At 42.9% G+C, this 24,061-nt stretch overlaps 1 protein-coding gene across 4 annotated transcripts in view; it reads left to right on the forward strand.

The window, feature by feature from the left end:
• The first annotated feature begins 1,546 nt into the window (after positions 1 to 1,546).
• Positions 1,547 to 24,061, forward strand: part of MGAT5 (alpha-1,6-mannosylglycoprotein 6-beta-N-acetylglucosaminyltransferase) — a 115,134-nt gene continuing 92,619 nt past the window's right edge. For 2 of the 4 annotated variants that reach the window (XR_013986736.1, XM_081006941.1), the window contains exon 1: positions 1,547 to 1,870. The gene's annotated coding sequence lies outside the window, so the exon portion shown is untranslated. Of the gene's footprint in view, positions 1,871 to 2,279; positions 2,301 to 2,581; positions 2,605 to 24,061 lie in introns of those variants that run through there. The other 2 variants (XM_081006943.1, XM_081006942.1) reach the window with 2 other exon arrangements.

Genomic DNA, 24,061 nt, shown 5'->3' on the forward strand with positions numbered 1-24,061 from the left:
GTCTCCTTGCAATGGAACCAGCCACCATTGCCGCCACCATGTCCAAGTGAACGGCAGTGACAGGAGGATGGGGTCTGCATTGCAGGGGATTGGGCCAGATGATAATCAGGGTCCCTTCCAACTACAGTGGTACCTCGGATTACATACGCATCAGGTTAAACACCCTTCAGGTTACAGACTCAGCTAACCCAGAAATAGTACCTCGGGTTAAGAACTTTGCTTCAGGATTAGAACAGAAATCCTGCTCTGGCGGCGCGGCGGCAGCAGGAGGCCCCATTTGCTAAAGTGGTGCTTCAGGTTAAGAACAGTTTCAGATTAAGCACGGACCTCCGGAACGAACTAAGTACTTAACCTGAGGTACCACTGTACTGATTCTAATTGGTCAGGATTCCCCCTTGCACTACACATGGGAGGGTCCATATCTGTATCATCTCACGTGTGAACAATGCTTGCAATGCATGACCATGTGAAACACCCCCAGGCATTCTTCAAAAAAGTTTTGGGGGTGGCCATTTGTACCACAGTTATTCAATACATGATGGCTGGCAGCTGATTGTGTCAACTGACTGAATTGGAAAGCATTGCATTTAGGGGTTGGTGTTTGCTTGTTGAAGTAGTATGGAAATGTGATATTTGAGCCAGTCGCTCATTCACCACGTGTTAACAGCTGTCAGGCGTGTGAGCCTTTAATGCGTGGGCCCGTGGGGAGCTGCAATACAGGGTCGTCGCTAGTTCTAAATCAGGCTCTCACCAAACTTCCCACTTCTCGTTCTGTAATGGGTATTTACTCAGAAAGCTCCGATCTGTCATTGTGGTTATGTGTTTTCCACTGCCGTGCATTGTGCACGGAATCTTCGTGCATGCATCATTTGAAGTTTATGCCTTGGTACCTATTAAGGTACGAAACCCTGCACTGCAGAGCAGTCCATTGGGTTGCCTCTAGCCGCTTTGGAGCCGTGGCCAGCAGACGGGAAATCTATGAATGTCTGTGCTTTAAAAAAAGGGGGGGGGGAGCGAGAGCGGTAAGTTTTAGGTTTATCTAACTGTATTATGTGTCAATGATGCCCAGCCGTCTCGGCGGCTAGGCGGGGACTTTTGCAACCGTAAACGGAGAGGGTTTTGTGGGGAGGTTTTCCTGGGCAACGGGACCCGGGAAGCTGCAGATGCTTCCTGCTCATGCAGTGTTGTTTTACACACAGAGATGAAGGATTTAACCCCTTCCTGCTGAGGACTTTCTGGAGCAATGTGGGACGTGCTGCCGCTCGGCGCATTAAAACGACAACAACGCGGCAGCCAAACGCTCACACGGTGTCATGCGCCTCCGCGGAGGCCTGCCAAGAGCCTCTCTCTCTCACGAGTCCTGATTTGCTGCGGTCTTTCTCCCAGGCCGTTGGATACGAGTGTGGCACTTTGGAGACGCTCCCTTTCTTTCGCGGCAGGCGGCTCTCTCTCTCTCTCTCTCCCCCCCCCCCGCCCCTTGTTGTTTTCGTTTGCGCGCGCTCGCCGCCAGGGTGGGCACTTTGCAGACGCTCCCTGGCTCTCCGGCGAGGCGAGGCTGCTATACACGCTCCCGGCCGGGCGGGAGGCTCGTAGACGCTCCCTGCTCGGCCCGGGCTCCCTGACCCTGCCGCAGGAGCCGGCGCACAAGGAGCCGCCGAGCACGGGCCGCTCCGCGCGGGGTTCGGGCGCTGCAGTGGCGAGCCTGGCCCTTGGAAGAAGCCGAGCGCCGAGCGCCGCCGCCTCCGACGCCACTACTGCGTTGCTCCAGGTCCGGCCTCCCCGCCAGTCCGGCGGGGGGGCCAAGCCCCGGCCGCGCTTGGGAGAGTAGGATGGGCGAGGAGGGCGGCGGGGCGACTCGCCGGCGAAGCTGGTAAGCGGCGGGGTTGCGGGGCTTGTCTCTCCCTGTCTCTCTCTCTGCTCGACTCTTCTCTGCCCCCGTGTAACCCGAGAGCAGCACCGGGAAGCTCGCTTGGAAACGCGGCTTCTCCCAGCGCCGCGAGGGCCCGGCGGGGTGTGCAGCGGCGCGGCGGCGGCGGCGTTGCCGGGCGCCGGGGAAGGACTGCGGGGGGCGGTGGGGGGGAGCGGAGTGCAGCGGCTCCGTCTCCCCTCCCTCCTTACTCCGCCGTAGTTAAACGTGCTGCTTCTCTCCTCTCTGCCGCCGCCCCCACCTCTCTCTGTGTGGTCAGGATGGAAGCAGTTCGCCTTTCCTCGCCCGCATTTACGCGGAGGGGGGGTGGAGAGCGGTGGAAGAAAGAGCGTACTATTCCCCCTCGTGTGCCGGAGCAGAGGCGGGCAGAGGGGTAGGTCTGCTCCTTTGCTTGCCTGCCTGCGCCTATAGGGTGGAGAGCGCGGTTAAAATGCTGCTTCGCCCTCGCTTGCCTTTTGGAGGCAGAGCAGCTCTGCCAGGGCGCTCCTCTCTCGACGGAGGAATGGATGAGGGACAAGGTGGCTTCTGCTTCCTGCTCTCCAGCGCGTCCCGCGTGGTGGCCGCGTCCGGTGCACAGTCACTTCCCTGCTCGGTTATCTCTCTCTCCCTCCCTGTCAGTGTGGACGACGAGGGTATGTTATCCGGTCCCTTTTCTCTCCTCAGCTTTTATCAGGCGGGTAAGACCAACAAGGGAGGGGGGCTTTTTCCTATCATTAGGACAGTAATTGCTTCTCCCCCACCCCACCCCAAATCCCCATTCTTCCTGGCCACGAGATATGGGGAACAGGTTGCCACACCTGCGTCTACTTTCCAGGTTAGCTGGGTGGAGAAATAGGAACCTGGGAAGCTGCCTTAAGTGGAGTCAGGCCATTGGGGCAGATCGGTCCCCATCGACGTGCAGCGCCTCTCCCTGCTTGGGGATGCCGGGGATCGAACCTGGGACATTCTGTACGCAAAGCAGATGCTCCTGCCCTTTTCGTCTGCCTCCTACTAAGGGGCCTTTTCCCTTGGTGGGGCAGGTGGGCAGCAGGCTCGAGTTTCGCTCCCCTGCCTTGTGCGTCCCCCTGAGCAAAGTCTGCCACCTTGCTATCTTTTCTGGAGGGAATATAGTAAACATTATTACTGGATATATCAAAGTGTTTCAGTGGGATGAGGGAGCCCCCTTGCCTCTCTTCCTGGCTTTTTTAGGCTCTGGTTCCTAACGTGCACCGCTGTTTGCTTCCAGCCTTTGTCTTTGTGGACAGCTATTATTGGTCTTCCATGAAAGAAAAGTCTTTTTTCTCCTGTTCTCTTCCCTCCCCCCACCTCCCAGTGCCAACAAGCTGGTGGTGATGTTCCCAGCCCAATTTCCGAGGGAGGGATGCAGCTTTTGCCAGTAAAGATACTCCGCCAAGTATCTTCATGGCCCTGAGGGATGGCTGCAATGCCTTTTTTTCCCTGTGTCACCCAGCAGAAGGAACACTTGTTGGCCTTCTTTTACCCACCCTGCCTTCCGTTTGGGCTGGTGGATTATGTGATGCTTCCCTGAGATTGTAGTGAGAGATGGGAGGTGTGTGTGTGTTGCAGGGGACTATCATTTATCTGCTGCATTTATACCCAGCCTTAATGTCAAAGCATTTGCATTGGAGGTATGTGCAGGAACAAAGGGGCCTGGTGCGTGTGTCCCCTACAGTGTGCACTTCAAGCTTTTCTTTGCTCTTCAGGAAGAGACTCAGGGTGGATTCAGAAATTCAGCAGCTCAGCCAGAGTTTGTATTTCCCTAAAGCTATTGTCTCCCAACACACAAACACACAAATATGTGGCTAGGAAGTCCATAGGGGACCTGAGGTCACTGAAAGGCACCTACAGCTGTTGTCTGGTGGTTGTAATAGCTCTCTTTGTGCTATTGGAAATGACATGTGTCTGTATGTATGGCTAGGGGGTGGGAATTGGCCACACCAGCAAACTTGGCATGTCAACATTACATTGACATTTTATACTGAATTTTTATACTGCCCTTCATCCAAAGACCATAGGGTGGTTTACAGTATAAAAACACAAAAATATATAGCATAGTAACAAACAAAAACAATAAGCTTCTCACCCCACACATAGTTTAAAAGGTCATATATTGTTGTTATTATTTATTAAATTTCTATTCCCTCTGTTGCTGGGTAGTAATGCTACAGTGGCACCATACCTAAAGCTACTTCAGAATGTAGCACACTTCATGCTAAATATGGCAAAGCCAGAATGTTAAATCTGGGCATTAAAATTCCCAAGTCCAGTGTAGCATGCTGTCACTTTTTTTGCTAATATAAATGATAATTTTATACAGAATGGAAAAGAGTGGTGAGATGGGTTCATTCCACAGTGGAATTCAAATATAGCACAGCATGAAATGACAGTAAACAATGCAGGGAGAGCAAGCATACTCGCGATAAAAGATAATGAGGTATACTTGTGTTTTCCTAGGCAAGGATGGCCAAAAGGTTTATTATGCTCTGTGAGAGGAACAGAACACAATGAGTGGGAACACTGGCTTTTAGTGTTGAAGTAGAAAATAACTTTGTAGTATTGACTGACTTCTGTATTTAGCCTCGAGTTTGCTTAAACTTCTCCACTGTAAATCAGAGGTATATAAGCATCCCAAAATGTGAAGTTGGTAGAGTGTTCCAAAATGTTTGTGATTTTGAAAGGATGCTTCATTTTGGCATGCTGTGATTATGATTTATTGGTGAGGACTCTTTGAATTGTGTGTCATAACTTAAACAGTAGCTTATTGGTCGGATTCTGTATTCCTTGTATATGCAAATTTCTCACAAAGGTCCACAGGTGTTCTGATTGCTCATGTAAGGCTGTATCAGGACCTATATGTTTTTTAGTGGGAAGAGCGGTAGAGATTAAAAATTCATAGAATTGTATAGTTGGAAGGGAATCCAAGAGTGATTTAGTCCAACCCCCTGCAATGCTTGAATCTCAACTAGATCATACATGACAGATTGCCATCTAACCTCTACCTAAAAACCACCAAGGAAGGAGAGTCCACAACCTCCCAAGGAAGTCCGTTTCACTGTCGAGCAGCTCTTACTGCCAGAAAGTTAATCGTCTTGTTTAGTTGGAATCTCCTTTCTTGTAACTTGAATCCATTGGTTTGAGTCCTACCCTCCAGAGCAGGAGAAAACAAGCTTGTTCAATCTTCCATTTGACAGTCCTTAAGATATTTGAAGGTGGCTATCATATCTCTTCTTAGTCTCCTTTTTACCAGGCTAAACATACCCAGTTCCCTCAACCATTCCTCCTAAGGCTTGGTTTCCAGATCCTTTATAATATTGGTCAGCCTCATCTACACACATTCCAGCTTGTCAATTTCCTCCTTAAATTGTGATGCCCATAACTGGACACAGTAACTCCCAAGGCACAATAGAGTAAGAGTATTACTTCCCTTGATCGGGACACTAAATGCAGCTTAAAATAGCATTAGCTTTTTTTGCTGCTGCTTCGCACTGTTAAAGCATGTTAAGCTCATGGTTTTCTAGGATCCTTATATCCTTTTCACATGGCAATTCAGGTGTCCCCCATCTTGTATTTGTGCAACTGGTTCATGTCTAAGTGTAGAACCTTACATTTTTCCCTATTGAAATTCATCAAAAAATTATTTAATGGCTTAAATCCTCCATTAATATATTTCCTAAACTTTGCACATTGAGGCACAGCAATATAGTTTGTATAGTTAACAAAAGTGAAGCGTAATTTATTCATTTGCTAGAAATTAGGGTTTAAATAATAATGCTACATTACCAATTTATAGATGTTTTCTTCTTAAAACAAACCTTATTGGAAGTAGAAAATTTTATTAATTAGTTGCCCATTCAGTGTATCTAGTGTATCAGACTTTCTGCACGTTATAGATAAATGTCCTATTGTGCTGCACTGCTTGAGTTCAAAAGTACTGTGGTATGAACCCCTCAAATCTCCCCACAGTCTCATGGACTTCCCCATAAGTGTTCAATCACGCTATCTTCAGAGTAGAGCTGGAAAAAAATCAGATGTCTGGTTGCTGAAGGATGCAAAATAATAAATAAAAATGAGGCTGTGCCTAAGGCTGCGCTCCTGTATCCTTTTACCTGGAGTAAGCTTAGCTGAACTCAGCAGTGAGTTGACATGGATAGGATTGAGACAGCTATAATCTTTCTTGCACGTCTTGTCTCCTCAGAATCATTTTTCCCCATCCTAGATCCTAAAAGCCTGTCAGCTTGAATGCATGTAAATATCATAGCTCTCTGTGCTGATAAAACCAAAATTCTACATGTTAGATGAATTATTGCTGCTTGTACATTTTCATCTTCTGTTGTTTTCTTGAACAGCGGTGGGGATGCCAAGGGACTGTGTTGGCAGATGTGATGGCATGAGAAATGTGATTTGTCTATACTGTAACCTAATAATTCCCACAGCTGTATTTATTTATTTTTGTCTTTTGAGGAAAGAGAAAAAATATGACCCAACACCCTTTGGAGTTGATGGGGAAACTCCAGTTGATCATAATTAAATTTAGTTACGAAAATGTTAACATGCTCTGTTTTGTTCCTTAGGTCTACATGTAGCAACAGTCTCATATTGGATATGCTTGCCTAATATATTTGGCTGAGGTACTAATGGTGTGGTAGAATGCTGATATTCTGATTCTCCAAAGTGAGACAAATCTGTTCAGTACAGACAGCATACAGTAATGCATACATGGCATTAGTGTAAGGAAGGTGAAAGCCTATGGATTCTTCAAAAATCTTCCTGGTGCATCTGTGAGATGCAATCATAACAACTGCCTTGATGGAGCCGAACAGGGATAACTAACCCAACTTCCTGCTTTTTACAGAGCTTGACTAGATATCAGTGGGTTCTTAACAGCGTGGGATGAATGCAGCGGCTATCTCTTGTTTGTCTTCAGTTTCTGGTATGCTGCCCCTCTGCATAGGAAAGCCCTGTTGCCGTAGCTTGACTAACAGTCATTGGTAAACTCCTCCATGTCTATCATTTGTGTGAAAACAGTAGTAAATTTCCAAGTGAGGGTTTTTTTTAAATAAAAAAACCCCAACTGTTAAGTTCCTTTTCCATCATCCTTGTTATTTGATTGATAATGAAGACAGCCATTAAGGCGCATCTCAGCTTGTCAGGCAGAATGATCCCTCCCTCCTCTCCCTGTGTACTGTTCTACTGGGAGTTCTTCAGACTCCCCTGAACCAAATTCAGGGAGTGCATGGGGGCGAGAGATTGGGGGGAAACCCATTTTTCAGGAATAAATCCTTTCACAGGGCTTCCCCTGACAGGAACTCATTAATTGAATTTCCCCCTAAGTGTACAAGAGAAGTGTTGTTTTGGAGAGTTGAGATCCCTGCATTTCAGGGAGTTGGACTAGGGTTACCCTTGGGGCCCCTTCCAACCAGGGTTCGAAACTCCCATTGTTCTAGGCGCATTTTGCGACAGGGAATTTCATTAGTGCAAGCAGTTTCTGAGCACTGGGAGCAGTACTAGACCTAAGATTTCAGATTAAAACTGCAGAGTGGAAGGAAAGGAGGACCTTTTCCTGCCTCTGCACTTCCAGCTACTCTCTGAAGACTAGAGGAGAGACCCTCTTAAGAATATTAGGGGGGTGGGCAGGTGAAGGACTAGACCACATGAAAAATGAACATAATATTTTAGCTGTCGTTCATTCATTTTCAGCTTTGCATTCTTGTTATAAAAACTTGTGTCTAGACATTCTGTTGTTGCGCCCATAACCTAGGTTTAAGGTGTCATTTAGCTCCTAGTTTTCATATTAGTTTCTAACACTGCTTCCAACTCTACAGTTCTTTGACTCTATGAACCTGCCTAGTGCTTACCCTACCTTGAAAGTCATTGCTCAAGGTGGCTTGCAAAATATAATAGCAAGTGTAAAATAGAAATCCATAATTAGAACACAATTTCCAAACTTCGAAGTCTGGAAATTGCATCAGCAAGAGCCAATACTTAACTATCTATTAAATCAAGTAACAAATTAATTTTGTTATGGCATCCATCAAAGATTGCAACAAGAGCATTTTAAGACAGTAGGTGTCCATACAAAAAAGAGAATTAAAACGTTGTGACAGAGGTGACATTACATAAAATTTCTGTGTTGTGCCTGTGAGCTATCCATCTGATTATGCATTTGTACTACTGGAGTTAAGTCTCTGTTGCTCTGGTTTTCTTGAATCATTAGCTTTATTAGGTAGTGTGTTTTTGTTTTTTTGCTGTGTGTGTATGTGTGTGTGTGTGTGTGTGTGTGTGTGTGTGTTGTAAGCCTCATTGAGATTCTTAGGAGCCTAATGGACAAATATAAGCTTGTAAAGAGAAGAACAAAGTAATATTCCAATCGTTGGGAGTCTTTGTCCTGTTTCTTTAAAATGTAATGAAAATATGAAGGTTAGACTTAATTACAAAATTTGGCACAGATCAGAGCAGCATACTAGTAGGTGTTTAACACAACTTTTTTGCATACTTGTGTGATCATTTTTGGTGTGGTTCACTGTATATTGTCTTATATAAATTATGAAGAGTGCCTGATTAGTATCTGCCTGATTAGATTTACAAGGATGCAGAGGCAGTTACATGTGCCATAAATTGCTGACATTGACGCCAAGGCAACTTGGGCCCCATTTTTGAATGTAGTACATATGGCTAGCAACTTGCTAAAGTCAGTTGCCAGAGACCAGGTTCTGCACTTGAACAGAAAGCCTGTAGATACACCACAGTCTACAGTCAGATGGCTTCTCCCCACTCTGAGTTCTGGTTGCATTTCCGGCACCACAATCTAGACTTTTTGTAATTATATTCCTTTGACTACAGAGCTTCTTGCTGGCCATTACAGAGTAGCTGTGTTCTGCTACAGTTGTTGCAATTTGGGCGAAGTTGCTCAGGGCATGTTCACCTAAGGAACTTAAGCGCTGGAGACACATTTCGCAACCAGAAAGTTGAGATTCTGAAGAAATCAGTATGCTAGTCATCATGCAAACACAGGCTCTCAGTTGTCAAGCTATCTAGGCAACTAGCCTGGTACATTTCTGCGTCTGTCTTAGCACCAATGTATTTCCTGCATTTCAGTACTACTTTCCTGTTAAGATAATTAGAGAAAAGATAAAAAGATGAAGGAGGCAGAGTCCAAAACGTTGTTATAAGGATGGCACTGACTTTATGAGACTGGCAGTATAGTACATGTTGATGAAAACTCAGTAATGGAATCCCAGGGCCAGACTGAAAAACGGCCAGGTCACATGTTGCAGTGTTGTCCAACCCTCTTTAGAAAGATATTTTCCTGCTAGAGGGGGGGAAAGTACATTCTTATTTTTTTCAAGAAAAGAGACAGCTGGTAGCATTCTATAAATGATGCTTCTAATAATCTATGGGTAATATCCAACTAAATTACCTGAATCCATTGATTTCAGTGACTCTACTCCTCCAGTTAGAGAAATCAAATTTGTACATCCTTAATTTTAAAATAATAAAATGACTGGTCTTATTAATCTAAGGCAGGCATAGGCAAACTCAGCCCTCCAGATGTTTTAAGACTACAACTCCCATCATCCCTGACCACTGGCCCTGTTAGCTAGGGATCATGGGAGTTGTAGTCCCAAAACATCTGGAGGGCCAAGTTTGCCTTATGCCTGATCTAAGGGCAATATTGAACTAAGCTACTTAAATCCTTTGATATTTACTAAAAGTGTGACTTAACATTGGATATCTTTGTAATTTGGGGGTTGGTTTTTTTGGTAACAAGTAGTTTTATTGAAAAGAATTTAATTATAGATAATTTAGACATCATTTAAGGACAGTTTTCCTAGCAGCTTAAAGCAGGAGCAGCTGAAAACAAAAAGAGATTTGAAATGCCTCAAAATAAACTAAAATCCAGATGAGAAAAGGTGTGACAACTCATCAGTAGTGATGAGACCCTCCTCCGTCCCAAGGATGGATATCCAGAGCCTTCTGATTTGCTGGGATGGAACAGGTATCAGGAAAATATTCCTGTGGTCAAGGGAACATGAGATAGCTGCCTTATACCATGCCAGAATACTCATCAGTATCCTCAGTACTGACTGGAAGTAGCTCTCTACAGATTCAGGCTGCATAATTTCACAGCTTACCTGGGGATGCAACGGATTGAGCCTGGAACTCTTGGCATGCGAAGCATGAGCACACGTCTCAGTGTTAGAATAAATGTATTCTGAAAGTTTATTTGTCCTAGAGCAGAGTTCTTAAAATTGGAATTCCAGGATGTTGATGGACTACAACCCCAACCATCCTCAACCATCTTAGCTAATAGTAAGGGATGGTGAGAGTTGGAAGTCCAACAACATCTGAGGGCACAAGGTTGGGGAAAACTGTGCTAGGGGACTTTATGTGAAATTACCGGTGAAGTTGGAAAATATGATCAAACGACCCTTATATATGGACCTGGAACTAGAGAAAAGTGACAGTTTCCTCAAGTATTCATCTTTGAGTACACTTTATTTACAGCTTTCATTGGAAATACTGAATTGCAATCAATTTGTGACCCTTGAATTGCAGCTTTACTAATGGTGAAGTGGTTTTTTGTCTGTCTCTCCAACTTCTCCTTACCTTGTACCACCTTCCATGCTGTCTCCCCAGAACCCCTTAGTCCCCCAGAACAGATTCTTGGTGTGTGTGATGCAGGGGGCCTCAGTAGGAAAGAATGTAGCCTGTCCTCCTTTTACATTACTCTGTGATCATCACCTGAGGCTTTTCTTTTTGTGTCTCTCCTCCATGAGAGGTCTGGAGTAGCAACTCATGAATGGACTTTCTTCTGTGGCTCCCCATTTGTGGAATGCTTTCCTCAGGGAGGTTTGCACCTTCTTTACATCTATTTAGGCATCAGGCAAAAACATTCTTCTTCTCCATGACCTTTGGCTAATTAAACAATCTATGGCCTTTTAAACTGGTGTGGATTCCTCTCCCCCCCCCCCCGTTATTTTTATACTGTAAACTGCCCTTTGATCCTCAGATGAGGGGCAGTATATAAAATTGATAAGTAAATAAAATAAATTCAAAATATCCTACAAATATATATCACTCTAAATCTGTTTTCCCATTCTGCCAAACCCTTTTCAGAGAGGATACAGAGCCTGAGAGGCAGAAGAAGAAAGTAGCACCTGTTGCCTTTGATGAGTCTTCTGCAGCAACTTTGGGCCAGACAACTTTGGCTGCACACAAACATGTAATCATATACTCCCCTATCAAACCCTTATCTATTTAGTGTTCTAAAAATTAACTTTGCTCGAATGATCTGGACATTCTTAATCTGCCATTCTGTTTCAACAGTAACTAGTCATATGTTTCCAGAAGCTCGCATACAGAATATGATCAGGAATGATGTCCTTTGCTTTACTGGGAACTGTTGAGTCAACTGTCTTTTTCCATACTGCAGTGAAATTGGGAAAGGGGTTGTTTGTATATTTCTTGCCTTACTTGCATAGTGCTTTCACTGTACGCTGTATCATGTAATGTTTGAGCAAGAAGATGCATGCTCGTTTAAATGAAGGATCACCTTCTGAAATGTGGCACTTTCTTAGGCAAGTCAATCAACAAATTGCGCCTTTTGGGCAATTTTTGGGGTCTTCCTAAAAACTAAAACGTTTCGGGGTGTCCTGGTTTTTACTTTTTGAAATATGGCAACCCTACTGGCATAGACCTGGAGCAGGTTATTTATGGTGAGGTTCCCTGGGAAGTTGGTTGTGTTTCATTTAGGATTTCACTGAGCAGAAGCAATTTGTAAGTAATAGTGTGTGCTGAGAACAGTACAGATCTATGCATCTACAAAATGAAGTTGTCAAAATTAAGCAGGTAATCAATATGCCAACTGGGATGCCTACAAACTGACTTTAAAAACAGAACCTGGCTTCTTTTCTTCCCATTAGCTTTGCTGTGAAAAAGACATATTTAGCTATATGCAAATCCAGTGGTGATTGATTAGCCTTGCCTCAATCCTCCATATTTTAAGCAGAGTGCTTGCCTTTTTTCATTTACAAAGAACTGAGTGTATGCTTATTCAATTAAATGTAAACCTGTTCCTTTTGTGTACCTTTTTATTTATTAAAAAAAGCATAATGAAGTTTGTTAAAAACTATGATACTGCTCCAGGGATGTTGATGAATGGGTCATGATGTCATGGACTGAGCAAATTAGCCTACTCAGGTCATATGCATTTATACAGAACATATGAATACTTGATTGGTTGCAATACAAGGTTCCAAGTAGAAGCAATTTGTGAACTGTGCAGATGATTCACTTTTCTTTTCATATTTCATGTTGTTTCTTTCTTATGCAATTTCTGGTGTTGGGCTTTTGGGTGTGGTTCATTATGGGTAACACAAGTAGAAGCCAAAACAAGCTAGAATAGAAACAGGAGCCTGTGATGTAAATAAGGGGTTCCACTATAATAGATTGGAATTATTCTTTCTTCTGTTCATATTCAGGCAGATACATGGGTTACCCATGCAGCCTCCCACTCAGTTATGTACCTTCATACGATGTCCCACCTAATCAATTGCTGATACTTGAGGAAAATTTGCATTGCAGATAAGTTGACAATACAAAAAGTATTGTCTTCTTGTAAACCTGTTGGTCTGCTAAAGTGTTCATAGGGTGGATCTACACACAGGGAAAAACCCTGCTATAAATAACTCAGAAATTAAATCGTTGAAACTAAAGAAAAAAAAGCTATGTAAAAATAACATAGAAATTTGTTTTGCTCTCTGGCACCATCTGGTGTTGCATGTTTATAACACATTCAAACTGTTGTTTTTTTGACTAATGTAGCTGAATCCATAGTCTGTGTGAGTGGTTGCTTAATTAGATAAAATTGCATAGTCATTTACTTCTGTTTTAATAATCTAATATTTGTTATCTGTTGAAGGCTGGTGGCCAGAAGTTGTGTCTTTTAGTTTAGTTGTGTTTGTTTCCAGTTGTTTCATGATACAGCTGCAATGAAAGTAAGTCAAGTATGTGGTTTTTAAGGAATAAGTTTAAAGTTCATTTATGTGAATGTGTTTAACACCACTGCATATGGACTCACATCTGCAATCATAGTTTTCTGTATTCAAGAAAATCAAATGGAGAACTAACTGGATGAGAGAGGGTTCATGAAGGATTGCTGTATGCCTCCTTAACTTTTATATGGAGGTTGCTCTTAATATTTTAGCCTTCTACATTACAGTCTGGAAGAAGATTTCTTCCTCCCATATCATAATTGGGATATGACTCTGGGGGAGTCAATGTGTTTGTGAAATGTTACATGTTTTAATCCTTTGAATCCTTTGACTTCATTTTTTTAATATTAAAATGGCTTCCAAGTTTGTATTCTGGACTCTTGTGGTGCAATGAATCTTAGTTATAAATAAAGGCCTCAGTTCTGTTCTTATTGTCTGTTGGTGATGGTTATTAGCCTCTTGTTAGGCTTCAGTGCATCAGTAGGCCTCATTTCTTGTCAAGAAGTATTTGAGAGCTATGTTACCTCTGTATTTTGCATTATGAAGGCCAATAAAATGACCTTTAAAATAGCCTGAGAGACCATTGTGGTGTAATAATCTAAAACAAAAAACACCCTTCTTCCTATTAGTAGGGATGCTCAGAGAACATTATAAATAGATGGAATTCTTAAAATATTCTGGTAAAGGAATATTTATAGAAACAGACAAAGCCTTACATAAATGGCTGCTTTTACAGATACAGATCTGCTTAAGAATAGATACAGGCAAACTTTTAAATAGTTTTTGTAATTCTTACTGAAAAAGTTATTTAAATGAGTTTCAGTGACTTTCCTAGGAACATAAATGAGACACTATATTAGGTAGGAGTGCGTTCTGTTTTCCTGTTGAGTCTCTGGTTGTACTTTCTATTTCTGAGTAGTTTTTAGCCAGTGGCATTTTTGTTTTGATTGCTCACTTGGCCATTGAGTTTTACTTTTTGCATATATGGAAGAGCAAGATTCAGGCATGTCCAAAGTCCATTTCGGGGGCCAAATTGGTTCAATCTGGTCCCAGTGGCAGTTTATTTCTTGGGGTAAAATCCTAAAAAACCTCAACAACTTCAACCCTTAAAAAGAGCTCAACAACTTTGGGGTAAAATCATAAAAAAAGCTAAACAGCTTCAATCCTGAAAAAAGGTTAACAACTTTGGTCGGCCCTTTGGTCGGCCCGCACGGCCCTTCACTTCATCAGATCTGGCCCTCTTTGAAAAAAGTTTGGACACTAACAGGAGCCTTTTGATAAAAAGGCTTGGTTTTTGAAAGCTGTAAGTTTGAACGCAGTGACAGAAGAGCTGGTCAATCATGCCTCATTCTTTTTAGATCACTGCTGCTGTTGCTTATCAGTACTGTGGAATGTGCTTGGGGACACACAAGTAGTTCTGACGACTGCACCATGCCTATGATTGCCAATGAAGTCAATCAAGACAAGCATGGGCATTCCAGCTAGAATAATCATTGTGACCCAGTATGTGGGCATAGTGCCAGACAAGCATATATACTGATGTCCTTGGAAGGAGTTTTGCTTAGCCAAGTTGTAGCTGGTTTCCAGGCACAGTTTTCTGGGGAATATTACTTATCAGGACGACTGTAAATGAAAAGCTCAGCTCCTGAGATAAGCTAACTCAATGAAGGTCATGAAATGAAAGTTGCTCATCTTGATCCTTCTCCACCTCCTTCAGTAACTGTGTCTCAAAAAACCTTCTCCAGATGTCATTGATCCTCCATGGACAATGGAGGACTGTTGGGTAAGACGTCCCAAACAGATTTCAGTGACTCAAAAAATTAAGCCATAACAGGTGCACAGATAGCAGCATGGCTTGTAAAGGTCACCATGATAATAGGTACATTCAAGCCAAAGTGAAGTACATTTTAATCCACATTGATATCAGTCAGGCTTCTTATAAGTGTTAATTTGTCTGGAACATGGCCAGCCCAACTTCCAAACAGCCAGAGGCTTGTCACTTACAAATCTTCAATAGCCCTACAGCAAAGTTTTTGAGATGTAGCTGCCTCATGGGAGCTTAATATTGTTAATGCAATGTCCAAAATGTTGCACTGGGGCCTTGCCAGCTGCTAGCCTATTTCACAGAGTCTTACTCATGAGTTTCAAGAACTTTATAATGGAGCCAAAACTGTTACAGTGAAGTTTGCAACATGATCAGGTAGTGCTGACTGCAATCACTATTACATATGGATCACAATGAACTGGAACCTGCTTCAGGCACATCCCACTGCTGCAACAATTGTGGAGTTGGTACTTGGCTCTAAAAGGATCTTTATAGTTTAAATCAGGAGTCAGCAAACTTTTTCAGCAGGGGGCCGATCCACTATCCCTCAGACCTTGTGGGGGGCCGGACTATATTTTGAAGAGGAAAAAAGAGAATGGATTCCTATGCCCCACAAATAACCCAGAGATGCATTTTAAATAAAAGCACACATTCTACTCATGTAAAAACACACTGATTCCAAGACCAGCCATGGGCCAGATTGAGAAGATGGGCCGGATCCGGCCCCCGGGCCTTAGTTTGCCTACCCATGGTTAAACGGTATTTTGAAAGCCTGTTTTAATGACAGGTGGAAGCAGCTGGTCACCCCATCTCTCTGCTGCTCAGCTTTTGGTGAAGGCTGTCAATCACTATCCTGAGGGACTGTTGTATCTCTTTGGATGGAGACTCTATTAATAGTCACCGGAAAAGTCTAGAATAATTGTATGATACCCATGCTTCTGGTGGGCTGCCTTCTTAGCTGGGAATTTGGTAGTGGACCGAGGCTGCTGTTACTATGTTTTTAATCCTCATGAACCAAAGGGAAAGTTTGTGTATGTATACAGAACTCTATTTACTTGCACAGGAAATCCCACCCACCGCCCCAAGCTGCCGTTTTTTTACAAGAACTATGTGGGAAAGAGAATGAATGTAAAGTATAATTGTAGAAGATAAATGTAGGTCTTTGCTTCTCACAGGCTTGCCTGAGGAAAAAGTAGTGAAAGCAAGCTGGGAAGAGGTCAGATTGGCTTGCATTTGAGGAAAAGATTGATGAAAATTAGTGAAAGCATTTGTACCATTAAGGATAGATTAGCAATGATCCTTAATTCATTTTGACAAGAGGAAAGACCTGTTCTGCAAGCTAAAAAGGTTGCATCACTTCCCATATTTTTCGCCCCATAGGGTGCACCGGCCCATAGGACGCACCTAGTTTTGGAGGGGGGAAATAAAGAAAAAAAATTATTTCCCCCCCAGGCTTCCCCCGACTCCAGCCCCCAGAACAGGCAGCTCTCCGCAAGCCTTGGGAGACCGGTGCAACTTCCCGCTGGGCTCCCACGCCTTGCGGATATCTGCCTGAAGCCCAAACCAGGTCAGGGAACAGTGTGATGGCGGCGCTGCGCCTCCCCGCTGTCCCCCAGCTTGTTAGGCTGGCTGCGGGGAGAAGCGCACTTCTCCCCACCGCCAGCCTCCAAACCAGGTTGGGGGACAGCGGGATGGCGGTGTTCCGCCTCCCCGCTGTCTCCCGAGCTTGTGGGGCTGGCGGCAGGGAGAAGCGCGCTTCTCCCTGCCGCCAGCCTCCAAACCAGGTCGGGGAACCGAAGCCCGGGCAGCGCGCCCCAGGCTTCGAGATGCAGGCTGCTATCCGCAAACCTAGGGAGCCCGGCAGGAACTCCCACGGGCTCCCAAGGCTTGTGGAGAGCTTCCTGAACCCTGGAGAGCAAGAGGGGTCGGTGCGCACCGACCCCTCTCGCTCTCCAGGCTTCAGCGAAAGCCTGCATTCGCCCCATAGGACGCACACACATTTCCCCTTCATTTTTGGAGGGGAAAAAAGTGTGTCCTATAGGGCGAAAAATACGGTAGGTCTTAGAGGACAGGAGAACAATATATCTTGCTTTGTGGTAGCAAGCCCAAAGGAACAGATATTCTATCTTTAGTTCTGGTGAAGCCTAAGGGAGAAGATACGGATGGTTTGATCTTTGATCTTTCTACTTTTAAAACAACAGCCACCACCTGTAGAGCGAACCCACAATTTCATACCACCAATTGTCTTTTAAAGCACAGTATCATAAGATTTCTCTTTGTTCATGAATTAAATTGTGACTTGATTTATTCCCATTGTAATAGCATAAGAGTCATATCAGCTTTTCACTTCCAAAACGACAGCAAAATGCCAATAACAAATTTTTAAAAGAAAAATAAATTACAAGATCATTTCTTAGTTCCAGTATTATTAATAGAAACACACATTATAATCCTGATTATATATTTATATTTGTTATATTTAAAACATTTTATTTTCACCACGGCAGTGGTAGCAACAGCGGGCGAGGCATTCCTTGGAGGCTGGATCTGCTGCCCCTATGGATACTGCTCCTGAGGCAGTCACCTCACCTTACTTCATGGGTGGATCAGCCCTGAAAGTAAAGGTAGAAAAAGAGGACGCTAATTTTCACTGGACTTTTTTGCGGTCCACATGGATAAATCAGCAGAATGGGCATGAAAACAGGTTGACATCTTCCCTCAATTTCTTTACTACACTGAGATCGTCAGCAACTAGCACTGTGATATTAGTGGCGCTATTAGAGGAAGTCCAGTCACAGCCTTTGCTAACCTGGTGCCTTCCAGATCTTTCAACCACATCTCCCACAGAGCTCTCTGGGGTTGATAAGAGCTGTAATTCAAAATATCTGGAGGACGCAACATTGGCAAAGGCTGTCCTATTGCTTTAGCAGTAACAATGGGCTTCTCACTGTGTTTGCTACTGGCAGTAGGTCATCAGTGAAAGGATATCAAAGTGATAACATTTTGGATTGTCACTTGGTTTTTGTTGCACCAAGTTAAGTTCTGATGTGCTTTGATGATTTAGGTGCCATGTTAACTCCCCCCCCCCCCCCCCGACATTTATTGGTGAGTTTGGCTATACCAACACCAATCCTAGTTTGTGGATTAATAATTATTGCGGTTTTCTTGTGAATAATGTTTTGATCTGTAAACTGTTTTAGAACCTTATGGTTGACAGCTGAGATAGAATTTATATATTTCTTGTTCACTTTGACTTCTGTATATACTTAATCTTTCTTCTTGCACTTTGTACACTTCAAGCATTTTGCATGTATTATCTCAGTAATCCTTACAACAATTTTGCAAAACAGATCAGTAAAGGTGGTAGAAAGTGCAGCTGGGGTTCTGTCAGTGATGGCTTTCCTAAAGCCAGGTTCCATAGATCTTGCCTGACTTTGATAGCTAGCCAGCTTTTGCAAGCCCCAGGACTCTGCTTTTATCCCTGACTGGAGGGAGTATCCTATTACAGTGACAATTGTGATACATTTACATAGGAAAACAGAGCATGAAACAGTTTAGGAGGATGACAGGGAATTACGCAGCATGATTGCCTTTTTGGATAATCAGAGAACCTCTAAGTGCACCATGACAAGATGGATACCCCCTGCCCCAACCACAGCCATCCTCTAAATTCTTAGGAGAAGGGTAGAAGGGTGTGGGCATAGCTTCTTGGTCAGAAGTTGCCAGATCCTGTCTATTAAACTTGTGGGCTCTTGCCTAAGACCACCTCATGGGTTAATGTACAGTGGTACCACAGGTTAAGTACTTAATTCATCCCGGAGGTCCGTTCTTAACCTGAAACTGTTCTTAACCTGAAGCACCACTTTAGCTAATGGGGCCTCCGGCTGTTGCCGCGCCGCCAAAGCACAATTTCTGTTCTCATCCTTAAGCAAAGTTCTTAACCTGAAGCACTATTTCTGGGTTAGCGGAGTCTGTAACCTGAAGCGTATGTAACGTGAGGTACCACTGTATGCAGTAAGTTTGGAACAGTGGATTTACAGCTGCTTTATAATAATAATAATTAATAATAATAGCTACAGCTACTGGTGTAGGCATCTCTTTTGTTATTATTAATGTTTATTTCAGTGTACAAATAACTAAAAGTTGATGAACTTTACGTTAACACATCTTTGGGTATTATAACACATCTATTCTTCTCCCAGATATTTGTGTTTTAGCTGAGAGTGATACATTCTTAGTTCTTCTGCAACAGTATGGGTCCAGTGAATATGTTGGTCACCCCTACTGATCATTCCATACTGTTGTTGAATCACTACAATTTCCATCTCAGTCATAAATTATTTAATGGGTTTCGGTAGGTTACCTTAATGTTTCCAACTTCCTGATTCCAATGCTTCCTGCTGTTTGAGGCTAGTGACTAATTTTCTGTCTGCTCCAGGAAAATGAAGCCTTTGAAATTTCAGCAGTCAGGGGAGGTCACTCTAAAGAGAGCTTCAATTATCTAGAATGGGAAGCTGAATGTTGTTCTTGATCCAGATAACACATCTTGTGAAATATATTGTATTTGTCTGTGTAACTCTCTAAAAGGCATGGATTTCCTTTTGGTTGCAGCAGAAAAGGCTTGACATGAGTAAGTGAATAATCTTCTGAAATCTTCATCAGCTATTCATAACAAAGAGTGAGCAACCATTTCACTCCTATAATTATGTCCTATATTATCCCATAGCAGTGTATGCACAGGGGCGTAGGAAGGGGGGTGCGGGGAGTGCAGTCCACCCTGGGTGTCACCATGGGGGGGGAGAGTGACAAAATGGCGGCTGGCACTCACCGTGGGGCCTGCAGCGCACCTGAGCCACGTGTGGCTTGAGTGCCCGCAGGCTCTGCGCTGTCCACCAGCTGCCTCCCCCATAGCTGTAGGGCAGCTGAGGCCCCACACCGCACACACTGTCCATGTGGGTGCCAGGCTCGCTGTCCATATGGGCACCGTGTGCCCTGCCCCTGTGGATGGTTCGCCCCACCCCTCGGCGCGCCGCACCAGGTGCCCTAGAGCCTTCTTCCGCCACTGTGTGTTCATTCAATAATTTTGAAGCTCCAAAGTTTGGCATCCAGGGCTGAGTTTTGTGAAGTAGGATAGCATTTACTTCACCTACCTTTATTCTTGTAACTCCCTAAACTGTGCACAAACACCGAGACCTTATTTTGAACCATTGCATCTTGCTTTTCCTCCCAAAGCAGATCAGAGCATAGTGTACAATAAGACACTTAAAAATAATAAAACACTAAGCAGTATAAAATAATAACAGCAGAGCAGTCAAACTATCTAGAAGGGCTCAAAAGCCTGATATGTTTTAACTGCCCTTCTAAACATAAGCAGCAAAGGAGCCATATGACATTCCTTAAAACTGCTCTAAGTCACCAATGTTATTGTGTAATACTGATAAGAAATGTTTTTAAATGTTTGAAGCATACCAGTATGCCCAGTAGAAAGGATGGGTACTACTGGATACTAGTGGACTGTTGTGTTTCATTGTCTTGGATGAAACAACTTGTATCCAATTGATTTATATCACCCGCCTGCCTATAACATGACTAGTCCTACTCATTCTGGATTTCAAGGATGTTTGAAATAATTGCTTCCCTGGATCACGTTAACATGCCCTGTGGGCTCTGAGAATTCTTACTGAAGGGAGTTCAGATTCCACTGATGTATCCTATGGCTAACAACCTACCACTTGTAAGCTTATCTTAAGCCACAGAGCTCAATCCTTTGCATGGCTAATGGAAAGTAAAGCCAGCAATTGCTGGAATCGAACTGAAATTGAACTGCCACTGACATAGGTGAGAAAGAACTCCTGAGAAGACTGCAAGTGGCATCAAGTCTGAACTCTTTGACAGGGCAGCCCTGCTCTCCTGGCCTGGACCTTGTCTGATCCATTCCCCAATTTGTTTTTTGGAGGGAGGGGGGAAATGGATGCTTACAAGGAATGTTGGCTCTCCAAGACCACCAGAAACTGCATTGTCAATCACCATAAGATGCTCCTTAGAGCAGGCATCGGCAAACTCGGCCCTCCAGATGTTTTGGGACTCCAAGCTGCAAAAAAAGGAGAGTCATACAAATTTCACACAGAAGCACATTATTGTTTATTTCAACTCGCCTGTGGAAACAACTCAGAGGCCATGAAAGAAAAGGATAACAACAGGAAGATTTAAAGAAGAAACTATTGGAAACTCAAGGCAGTAGAAACATAAGATGATTGGAACCCCACTGAACTTGAAGCATGGGAAGCCCCAACAAAAATTTATAATTTGGCAGAATATTTGGACTATATGATATGTATTTGTATAATTTGGAATACTTAATGTGATTTGATTGGATTGTTAAAATGGAAAATTTAATAAAAATTATTAAAAAAAGAAAAAGAAAATCTACATGGCAGAGGATGATGAACTTGCTCCTCTAACACATGAAGGAGTATCCCAGTAAATTAATGCACCAGTGTTCCGTCTTGCCCAAAATAAAATTACATTATTTTCCCCACTGCCATCGTCTCCATGGAGATGTCCAAACTCTGTGTCGCATTTAAAGCTGCACTTTGCTGAAGGAGTTGATACACATCTGTGCTTGTGTCAGCTAGGACTTGGATGGAGATGAACACCTTGTTTGCTTGTCAGACTAATCCATTACATAGCTACTTTGCAGCCACTTTCATTCTTGACTGACCTAATTACACTAAAAGACTCCGTTGCAGAATGGGAAAAAAATAGTACAAGTCATCTTACACCAAAAAATTTTTTTGGTAGAACTTGTCCTCCCATTAACTTAAACCTTTAAGGTAGCTACTGAATATTAAATGGAAATGAATGGAAGTGGCAATAAGCTACTGAGAAATATGATTGTAGAGTACAGTATGAGTCTGTTTCAAGTTAAACTCTGCTGTTCCGACTAATTTCTTATAGTTGCTTTACTCATCAAGTTGGTTGAAAGCAGCGTGATGTTAGAGGAGAATGATAGCATTGATTAAACTACTTCATAGAGATCAAATGTACTTCTTGCATACCAAGATATTGGCATACATGTAGCAGATGCCTACAGCCCTGAAAACAGTTAAGTCTTTTAGTAAGACAAGACAGTGATCCCATTTATAAGGAGGTGAACTTCATGAATATTGCTGTGATTAAAATACATATTGATTTTACTTTGTGTTTAAATTAGCATTATACTGTGTCTGGAAAGAAAGACTGGCATGGTTTGCACGTTGCATTAAACCGCAGTTAAAATAAACCATGGTTTTGTGTGAATGAGCAATATACTGGTGCATGTTGACGAAACAGAGTTCTTTGCTGGTCACCCACTTCTGTGATTGTCATGCCGCCATGAAACAAGCCATGGTCTGTCTTGTTGTGTTTCAGTACTGGCTCATGGTTTGTCTCTCTCCCAAAATGCCCCATAAGTGAAAGCTAAGCTGGGTTATGAAGCCATAGATTGTTTAATGTAATGTGTGAACCAAGCCACTGTCAAAAATTATTTACTTTACAATCAAGGAATGACTATAAAGTTCTCAGAATTGCAGTCCATCTACTATGTGTTTACAGCTTCAGAATAAGCTTAAAACTGTTGCTGTTCAGACACCAGCAAACATTGCCTGCTAGCCACTATGAGGGAAATAATTCTGATTTGTATAACCTGAAAAATCTGAATGCCATCATCAAGTGGGCTGTGATCAGAAGAGGTACTTCAGGGGTGCCAGTGGGGCTGTACATTTATTTTTTCTTTGAACACAAATCTGTGCTACTTCACAATTTACTTTTGAAAGTCCCATCTATTTCATGTTCCATGGGAGTACCTACTGAAGTAGTGCAAGCATAAAGCCTCAGGTACATGGAACTTGTACAGCTAATGGCATTCAGCCCTGGTATTATTGCTACCCGTCATTGGCAAGTACAGGTAACTCACAACTTATGAGCGTTTAACTTGTCCACGTTGAGCTTTACACACTTGGAATTAAAAATAAATAAATAAAAAGGGGGTGGGCATCCAGGGAAAAATGACTTTGGCAATTCCACTTGCTATATCTGATATTGGCTGGGAAGTGCAGTTGGGAGGAGTGCCAGTGGCACAATGGGTCAGTGCATCTGACTGTTAACCAGAAGGTTGATGGTTCAAGCCCATCCAGGGATAGCTGTGGGCAGGATTCTTGCATTGCGAGGAGTTGGACTAGTTGACTCGAGGACCCTTCCAGTTTCCATGATTCTATGACTCTCTGAGTGACTGACATTTTGATGTGACATTCTGTCCTGGTATTTCCTCAGTATATTAGGACACGATAATTAGGCAATTGGGGCTCACCTCCAAATGCAATCTACTTGGCAAGTGTTTTCTGTTGAATTGTATGAAAATAATCACAAGAACTATAGAAAAATTAAAAAAAACAAAAACACCCAAAAATCCATTGAGAAATAGTTTTGAAATGGCTTTGCCTTCTAATCCCAATGGTTCCAAACGGTTTATGTGTTTCAAACATAGCAAACTTCTTTAAAAATGAGGAGTTTCATAAGCAGTTTAAATATGTCATGAAAGGTCTGCTGCTAAAAGAAAAATAGTTATATGAAAAATTTGGCTAGACATGCCAAGTCCTACTGTGCACCTAAAATAGCTCTTTGGATCCTAGTCTATAAAAGATTGATTTAAAAAGTTATGTGAATTTACCTTTTGCATTCAGATTTTAAATCCTATTTAATTCAAATGTTCCACTGCACTGTCAAACTAGCAACTTCTTTTTCTTTTTTCTGTTTGTATTATTTTAATTTTTGCTTGGTTTTGTTTCAGATGTGTATATGTACCTGTTTATGGAAAATTAAATAAAAAGAATTCATTTTTTATATACTATTTTATCTGCTTGCATTTTGTTCTGTAAAAAGCAACAGAATGATTGGCTTCCTCTTCCTTGGAAATATGAAATGTGCTGTTTTCCCCTGTTGTCAAATTAAGCTTTCCCTTCTAGCAAGAAGAAGCATTACTGTAAGTTCCGAAGGGTGTTTATCCATCTGGAATTCCTTGTACAGTCTCTTTATCAGATAAAGTGGTTCTCAGGGTTATACTGACAATCATTTCCCTCAAACGTCCCCGCCGTATCATATAATACAATCTGTGGATTCTCTGCCTTTTACCTTCCAGGAAATGTGTTGCACATTTTGAATGGATTAGAAAATGAAAATATTGCCATGAAATATCCTAAGTGGGGGTTGGGGGGAGGATGTGTGATGTGGCAGATGGTACACCACACTTCTGAAGCTCTGCTGGCTTGCCCAAGGCGT

This window comes from Podarcis pityusensis, assembly GCF_964106645.2.
Source record: "Podarcis pityusensis genome assembly, chromosome: 1".
In the NCBI taxonomy this organism is placed as follows: Eukaryota; Metazoa; Chordata; class Lepidosauria; order Squamata; family Lacertidae; genus Podarcis; species Podarcis pityusensis.